The sequence below is a fragment of the Cicer arietinum genome, chromosome 2 (assembly GCF_000331145.2).
Source record: "Cicer arietinum cultivar CDC Frontier isolate Library 1 chromosome 2, Cicar.CDCFrontier_v2.0, whole genome shotgun sequence".
Taxonomy (NCBI): domain Eukaryota; kingdom Viridiplantae; phylum Streptophyta; class Magnoliopsida; order Fabales; family Fabaceae; genus Cicer; species Cicer arietinum.
This window is the reverse complement of record NC_021161.2, coordinates 33,897,721-33,906,040: the sequence shown is the minus strand read 5'-3', so window position 1 is coordinate 33,906,040 and position 8,320 is coordinate 33,897,721. Positions and strand designations below refer to the sequence as shown.

Below are 8,320 nucleotides of genomic sequence, written 5' to 3'. Positions count from 1 at the left end.
TTCCAATCTTTCTTCTCTCTTTTCTCTCTATTATTCTCTCTTCTCTTTTAATTTTTGTGTGCTCTCAACTGTGTTTCCAATCCCCCTTTGTCTTCTTGTGGCCGACTCTTTATAGACTTTTGGGTATAGATTTCAAAAGACAAAAGAATAATTGTCAATTGATTACCATTAATCTATTTTTGTTGGTTTCTTTTCTTTTAATTGGCCACAATTATACCGATTCTTATTGCTATTGATTCATTTCTTCGGTTTTCTTTTCTATTCAATTGATCACCATTATTCTGATTTTTATGACCATCAATCAATTTCTTTTCGGTTTTTCTTTCATTTATTTTGATCATCATTGCATCGATTTTTATGACCGTCAATTAATTTCTTTTCAATTTCCTTTATTTTAATTTCTTATTATTATTTTTATATTTTAGAAAATAGTCTGAACAAGAATTAGAGGCAAACAAGAACCGAAAACACTTGTGATTGTTAAAAGCTTATATCTCTATTTATTTATTTTTGTTTTTATATTTCTTCACATATATTTATATATTTTTTATTATTATTATTATTATTATTATTATTATTATTATTATTATTATTATTACTTTCTTTTTTAATAAAAAGTAAAAATCGGACAAAATTAGGTGTCAACACTTATTTAGTAACTTATTTCCAAATAACGTGAAAAAATTATAGTTAATTATTATTGTTGGTCTTATTTGTATGTCGACGATAATTAAAAAGACTTTAATTTTAACTAATTTTTTATTAATAAAAATTTGTTACGTGCTTTGTTTTTATAATACATTTTTAATTAATATATTAAAATTATTCTTTATTTATTTATTTAGATATCATAAAAAAGATTAAATTTAAATAATTGATAAAAGATGAATTAATATTTCTTCCAAGAGCTTATTTTGTGACTCGTTTTTAAAAGAAGAAAAAACATAACAAAATTGAAATGTGAAAAAATATTATTATTATATTATAATTAACAATTATAAATTTAAGGAGATTACACTATTGTTTTTTACGATAATTTTTAAGAACTATTTTAAAATACGGATGCAATTGATGAAAAACTAAACTGAGCGTTTATTCAAAGAAAAAGTGTTTTAACATAAAGAACAAATCCTATTTTTACTTTTTAGTTGGGAAAGAATTTCAATTCCTCTTTTTGAGCTGCAATGTTTTGCCATGTCGTTGACCATAATCTTTTGTTTAGTAAAATAAATCCAATTTTGGCCCACTTTCTACACTTACCAATTATTATGATAATGATACAATTCTTATTTGAGTTTTCTATTTTTTCACTTATATCCCACTTCCAATATACTTAAAGAGGTTATTTATTTTTTATTATATTTAAAAATTGGATTTTTATTTATTTTTATTTTACTTACATATTTAAAACTTTAGCAAAAATTATTAGAAAATTTTTAAATTTTTGAAATTTTAGTTGATTATAGAATTTTCAAAATGCAAAGTGAGTTTGTTTTCAAAAGTTTGAATTAATTTAAAATTTTTGAAATACAATTTATTGTATTTGCAAAATATTTTTGAAATTTTCACTTTTAAAAATGTGTCACCGTCATATTCATTCAAATTCCTTTCATTTTTATTTTTCAATTTTAATTCAAATAAATAGTCATAATAATAATAATAATATACTGATTTATTTTAAAAAACATTTATATGGTAACTTTTTATTACGAAATCTCTAAATTGATGTGATCAAGTAAAGTCTAATATTTTTATATAGTATAAATTTAATACTTGGTTCACATAAAAATAATAATATTAATAATTACAGAAATTTTATTATATATTATAATAATATTTTGTTGTTATATAACAAATATACTATATTAAAATTAATATATATATATATATATATATATATATATATATATATATATATATATATATATAACATCAAATTAATATCACAAATTTCTATATAAACTTTTTGTTTTGCAATCTTTAAATTAAAAATAGAAATTTCTTCAGTTATGAATTCTAATTAGATCTAATAACTTTAAATTTGTGAAAATATTTTATGCATAAAAAATTTATACAATCAAATTTTATTATTATGAATGCTATTTTGTAAGCATATAATATAATAGTTTACATAATGGTCTTGTTAAAATGACATCAATAAGTCCTTAAGTCATCATTTAATTGGTAATTATCAATATTTTTAAGTTGAAGTCATGGATCTCGCAATTATATGTGAGTTAGTTGTGGTAATTTATGATTTCGGCTATAGACAAAAAAAACCTCATTAATGACTTCATCCTATGTTTGGTTAAAATGATGTGATTATTAGAATTTGAGTTAAATATGTTTTTAGTATCAATAAAATTTTAACATTTTCATTTTAGTACATAAAAACTAAAAATAAAACTTTTAGTCGTACAAAAAATTTTAGTTCCTTCAAATTTATTAATTTTTTTAATGTAGTTTTACAAACATGTTTAGAACATTATAAAATGTTTATCCACGAAAATTTAGAATTTTTTAACATGAGATTAATTAAATGTGAGTTTTTGAAATGTAGAAAACTAAATATAAAAATAACAAAAATAGGAATTTAGAAATTAAATTTTAAACTCATTTGTTGCAGAGGAAATTTTTATATTGTTTAAAATATGTTTGATAAAAATTCATTCAAAAATATATACTAACTAAACGGACTAAAATCACATACACGATAATTTCGTAGAAACTAAAAAATTATATTTTTATTTCATAAAAATTAAAAAAAATTAAATTATTAAAATTCTATAAGTACTAAAATCTTATTTGACCTTTAAAATTTATAAAAGTTTCCAAAGTCCAACCACATTCTTTCTTATTTTTATACAAATAGTATTTATTTCAATTCACCCAACTAATCTTCCTCTCACAATTCTTTTTACCACGTTAAAAGATCCAAATAAGCCTTTGAATATGTTTGCATAGGAATTGGTGGCAAAACAAAGAAGCCTATATACGGATTGTCTAGACAACATAAAGTAGCTAAATCTGAGTGGTATGAGTTGTTTTTCTTGCTTCCCCTATGTCACAATCATATTTCTATTCTAAAAGCTATCATACAATGTTTACTTGCAATTCAATGTTTAAAAATTTCATTATTAATCGATGAAGTATTTTATTGAGGAGGGTGAAGTATTAGTTAAATTAATTGCCACATAGAACAACATCACTCAATAAAGAAAAAACCGAAATATAAGATAATTAATTTAACAACCTAACTACCTAATATAGGCTGTTAAAACAACCTTTATCAGATAAGGTATCAACATAATAAAACTAGAATTAATTGATTATCATAACACGTGCTCTGATTATTGAAAAGCAGCTATTTAAAGAGAATCCATGCATTCATTGTTATACTATTTGCTGCACTGAGACTTGAAGTATACATTTTCTTCGTTCCTTTTTCAAAATAAGTATTTCCGTCCATAATGAATCGTTTGCATCAGGGTCATCTAAGTTTTTTTTGTTCTGTTAAGATATGATATGAGATTGATGAAGAGGAGGAGAAACCACAATAAAACTTAAATTTGAAAATAATAATAATAATAATAATAATAATAATAATAATAATAATAATAATAATAATAATAATAATAATAATAATCTTCACTCAGTCCCTTAAAATAGTAATATAGATTTAGTATTTCAGGAAACAAAATTTTATATATATATAAATATAAATGAGATTCACTTTTAGAAAGAGAAAAATATTACATAATAGTTTTATTTAAATATCTTTATTTGTAGCTAACAATATTTCCCTAACAAATCCTGGGACAAGAGAAAATAATAACATATCCAGAAATTAAATAATAATAATAAAAAAAATCCAGAAATTAAGTGAATAAAACTAACCAACCTTGTTATCGTGAAACACATTCATATATAGCTAGTTATGTTGATCAGAATATCATATAGCTTGAAGAAGAAGCTCTAATCATTTTGTTGTTAAATACATAACTGTTACAATATATATATAAACAAGGTTCCTATAAAAGTTTTGGAAACACTTCAGTTCTTCACCTTATGTTTTTCATCCGTATTTATATGCAACAACTTACTCTGAGCTAAGCCACATCACACATGTCAATTTTATTTTTAGAATTAAATTAGATCGAATGCTTTTTTTGTTAAATATATTTTTCATCTCAAACAAATTATTATTTTTTAAGTTTAATTTTTTTTAAAAAAAATTCACTTTTATTTTCATTTTAACTTTATAGAGATATTTTAGTCTCTACAAATTAATTTTTTTTTTAAGTTCATGCAAAATCCAAACAAATAATATAAAAAAAGTTATAGTTATTTTATTATAATTGTTCTTATTTTAAGTCGATTATAATTAAAAAGTTATAACTTTAACTATTTTTTTACTGCTAAATATTTGTCTATACTTCGTTTTTATAATGCTTTGGTAATTAATATATTAAAATTATTTTCATATTTATTTAGATGACATAAAAACCATTAAATTTAACTAATTGATGAAAAACAATCACTTTTTTGTGTATGAATTATTCATTGCAACAACTTATTTTGTGGTTCATTTTTAGAAGAAAAAAAATTAAAAAATTGGAGGGTGAAAAAATATTATTATTGTATTATATTTGTTCTCTTTTTTAAGTCGACGATATTAATAAATACTAATTTTAACTAATAATTCCGTGACAAAATTTTGTATTGTATTTTATTTTTATAATTAAAAAAAATCAAAATTTTTGTTTTCATTTTTATTAGTCATTTGTTTTGGAAATGAATCATTGAATAAGCTTGAGAAACATATATAATCATACATGAGATAAATATTTATTATTAATCAATTAATTAAAACTAATATTTTTTTATATCTTATAAATAAAAATGATAATAATTTTAATACAATAATTATAATTTGTTATAAAATCGGTATGTGGGACTATTGTTTTTTATTATGTAAGGACTAATATCAAATTTCTTGCATTTTACAAAGATTAAAATGGAATTTTTTATTTTGCATAGACTAAATTCAAATTTCTTGGATGTTTTAAGTTAAAAAACTAAACAGTGTTAAACATTATAGACTAAAACGAAAATGTTTGCAATTTGCAAGATCTTAAACTGAAATATTTTTTTTAAATGACTAAAATCATTTTTTTTTTACATTTTCCTGAGATTAATTGCACATTTTAGCCAAAATTAAATATGAATTTTTATGCTTTTAGCAATTAAAAATCTATATTTAATTTATCACTAGTTAAAAACTTCTAAATTTTTGTTAAGAAATTTCTTATAATTTTATAAGCCTTTACAACAAAGAATCATTCAAAAATTCGAAAGATAGACATGAGTTAATTTAAAATCAAAGATAAAAAATAAAAGAAAAAAAATAGATGACTAAAATTTGACAAATTTTTTTTAGAATAACTAAAATCAAAATAATGAAAATTTATAGAAACTACAAACTTATTTCAGATTATTTATATTTTGTAACAGAACAACTTTTTTTGTTCCACTTTTGGTTTATAATGAAATTTATTTGAATAATACTAACAACACACTCTTTAATACAAATTTTTCAAGTCACTTTGTTGATTGTTTAAAATTTACTTGGGTTTCATCAAATTTATAGGGACCCACATGATTTGGTTAAAATTTATTTAATATCGTCAACTTTATATGAGACCCACATAATTTAGTGAATTCTATTTGAATTTGAACCAATAAAAAAAATGTATTAAAAAGTGTGTTAAAGAGTGTTGTTAACATTTCTCAATTTATTTTGTCTAGTCAATGTAACATGTATTTTTTTCAAATGTGTGATGCAAAACATATATTTCCATTTATTTTTTGTTGCACTATTAATTTATTTATAGTGATTTTTTATGATGATCTTCTCAAAATTATTTTAATTATCTTTTGAAATTTCTTTATAAAAAAATTGAAATAAATAGATAAAATACTTCAAATAATATTTTATGATAAACTATTTAAACCAAATTTTTATTTTTAAAATTCTTTTTAAAAAAAGTTATAACAAAATATAAAATACTATTAAAATCATTTTTAAAAAACTATGATAAAACAGATCTATTTACTTTTTTGTTAATTGATGTAAAAGAAAAAACTAATTGAAAAATTCAATCTTATTTTCTGATCTTTTGATTTATCCGTTGAAGCAGTACTTTCATTTATTTTGATATGTTTAACTTTAAGGATACTCGTACTTTTGAGTGGGTCATACATTTTCTTTTAAATCTACCCTTAACTATTAAACTTTTTTTTTTTTTTATTAACTTTCTTCTATAACTTACTTAAACCTCCGTAGTTTTTCAGCGGCAGGTTAATTTATTGAATTAATTGATTTAATTATCAATTAAAAAATAAATAAATTTATTAGATTAATTTAATAAATATTGTTTTACTCTAAGGTGTCTAACAAATAGTTTTTCATACTAAAATTTAGTAATTTTACTAAAATATTATTATAAATTCTTGAAGGTCACGTATATAAATTTGTATTAAATAGGACCATCTCCTGGGTTGGCCTTGATAAAATATACACAATTTAACTTCTACAACCGGGGTGATGGTTATTACACACCACGTGGTTGTAAGTTCAAAAGTATTGATATATAGCTCGTTTTAGTTTGGATCACATATCTTATTGGGATCTTGTACAATACATTTACAAATTAAAGGGCTTTGATGAATATGTTCTATAAACTAATAAAGTAATGATGACTTTTATTAATCAAAGAACTATTTGTTGACTTTTATTAATCAAAGAACTATTTGTTGACTTTTATTCTTAAAGGAAGACTATTTTATAACAAGAAATATCATTTTATTTTATAAATATTATATGAATTTTTTACATTTTATTATTATATATTCAATATTTACTATTATGAATAGTAAAAAATAAAAAAAATTATTTTAAAAACATTTTTGGTAAATAATATTTAATCATTCTTATTTTTACGTCAAAGATAATTAAAAAACACTAATTTTAATTTTTTTTTATAGACAAACATTTGTATGTGCTTTATTTTTATAATGCATTTGTAATTAGTATATTAAAATTATTCTCATTTCTTTTTTAGATGACATAAAAGAAACTAAATTTAACTTACTGATGAAAGATAATTTTTTTTTATATGAGTTATACGTTGCAACAACTTATTGGAGTGTAAAAAATATATCGTTATTGTATTATAGTTGTTCTCATTTTTATGTTGACGAAGTTAATAAATACTAATTTTAACTAATTCTTCTGTGACAAAATTTTGTATTGTATATTATTTTTATAATTAAAAGATTTCAAAATTTTTGTTATTCAATTATTTTTGGAATAACATATAAATATTTGTCATTAATATAAATTAATATTTTTTATATCTTATAAATAAAAATAATAACACAAAAAAATGATAAACTTTTGTAATTGTAAATGATAAATGATAACAAAAAATTTATATTTGTCCCTACACTACGCGAAAAAACGCATATTACAGCGCTTTTTTTAAGCCATTTACAGCGCTTTTTCAAAAAAATAAGCGCTGTGGAATCGAGCGCTGTAAATGATACAACAGCGCTTTTAAAAAAGCGCTATAAAAACATGTAAATACAACGCGCACTTGTTATGCACATTTTACAGCGCTTCTTCACAAAAAAGCGCTGTAATATGCCCACCCATATATGAAATTATGGGTGGGCATTTTACAGCGCTTCTTCACAAAAAAGCGCTGTAATATGCCCACCCATATATGAAATTATGGGTGGGCATTTTACAGCGCTTCTTCACAAAAAAGCGCTGTAATATGCCCACCCATATATGAAATTATGGGTGGGCATTTTACAGCGCTTCTTCACAAAAAAGCGCTGTAATATGCCCACCCATATATGAAATTATGGGTGTGCATTTTACAACGCTTTTCTTGTACATTTTACAGCGCTTCTTCACAAAAAAGCGCTGTAATATGCACCCCATTATAAGAGTTATGGGTCTGCTTTTAAAGAGCTTTTTAACACAAGCGCTGTAAAATGCACACCCATAATTTCATATATGGGTGTGCATTTTACAGCGCTTTCTCAAAAAAGCGTTGTAATATGCCCAACCATAATTTCATATATGGGTGGGCATATTACAGCGCTTTTTTGAGAAAGCGCTGTAAAATGCCCACCCATATATGAAATTATGGTTGGGCATTTTACAGCGCTTTTTTGAGAAAGCGCTGTAAAATGCACACCCATATATGAAATTATGGGTGTGCATTTTACAGCGCTTGTGTTAAAAAGC

General features: G+C 22.2%; 1 non-coding gene across 1 annotated transcript; it reads right to left on the bottom strand.

Moving 5' to 3' along the window:
• Positions 1-7,723: 7,723 nt before the first annotated feature.
• LOC113784781 (small nucleolar RNA SNORA69) lies at positions 7,724-7,852 on the bottom strand. The gene has a single exon (XR_003470929.1). It is a non-coding gene; the product is annotated as a small nucleolar RNA SNORA69 (small nucleolar RNA).
• Positions 7,853-8,320: the final 468 nt, after the last annotated feature.